The sequence below is a fragment of the Lottia gigantea genome (assembly GCF_000327385.1).
Source record: "Lottia gigantea unplaced genomic scaffold LOTGIsca_258, whole genome shotgun sequence".
Classification (NCBI taxonomy): domain Eukaryota; kingdom Metazoa; phylum Mollusca; class Gastropoda; family Lottiidae; genus Lottia; species Lottia gigantea.
In genome coordinates this window covers 18,642-19,678 of record NW_008708785.1, presented here as the reverse complement: position 1 = coordinate 19,678, position 1,037 = coordinate 18,642, and the positions used below count along the sequence as shown (strand labels likewise).

The 1,037-nt window shown below is 25.2% G+C and overlaps 1 protein-coding gene across 1 annotated transcript in view; it reads right to left on the bottom strand.

Moving 5' to 3' along the window:
• LOTGIDRAFT_239461 (hypothetical protein) overlaps positions 1-1,037 on the bottom strand; it is a gene marked incomplete at its 5' end in the record, with an annotated part of 21,079 nt that overhangs the window by 7,854 nt on the left and 12,188 nt on the right. The gene's annotated exons all lie outside the window — the stretch shown is intronic.

Here is a 1,037-nt window from a genome sequence, read left to right as displayed (position 1 = left end):
TAAAATATAGTAGTATGTATTTAGGTCATGTTAAACAATAATATATAGCATAATATAAAGGTATTTGCAAGTGTAAGAGGAAGTAAATTATAGCCTTGTAATAAAATACTACAATCTAGTAGGCCAAATATATGACAAGAGAAGATCGTCATGTTGAATATTATTCAATAACATGGAGTATAATTATATATTGATATTAATAGTTATAGTTTATTTACCAGTACTAATTACAGGTAAGAAATGTATTTTTCTTGAATTTATTTCTTATGATAAACATCTTTAAGACAAGTCTTTATTTCTTATGATAAACATCTTTAAGACAAGTCATTTTGTAGAATGATGCATACAATACAATATTCTAGCGTCCCAGCTCCCGTATATATTAAGACTTTATAATTAACAACTATTTTATTCAATCTATTTAACTAGTTAGTTAAATACACATACGAGATGTACGATGGAAAATACTGGAACCATCGAACTCTATTATTCCACTCATATTTATACTCATTTGAGAAAACCAATTAATATTTTTAATGAAACAAGTGTTGAATTATCTTGGTGGTCAATCATATATATAAAATATTGAATGACCACGATCAAAAGGAATTAATTCTATCCAATATGTTACAACCATTAAATTTACGTTTTTAATAGTTTTTTATCAGCATATTGAACTTGGTCTAAATGAGTTCACACATGATAACAATTAATTTGTATTATTTCAATTTGATCATAATTTCACTTGTATCGATTCTCTCAAATGAATATTAGCATAACATTACAATATAATATAATATCATATCTCGAATCACACTGTGAATTTATACTTGACATTTCTTTACGATAGATATTTGACTTTTACCTTCACAGTATTTTAACGATATAGAATCTTTAATATAGTACACGGGTAAAATCATTTAATAGGTAGTTGCCTTCATTTTGATAAGCTTTATATATCTTAATATATAAAAACTATATCACGATTTTATATAGAGGGGTAAAATGATTGGTTCATTCTAAAATAGTCATCATCA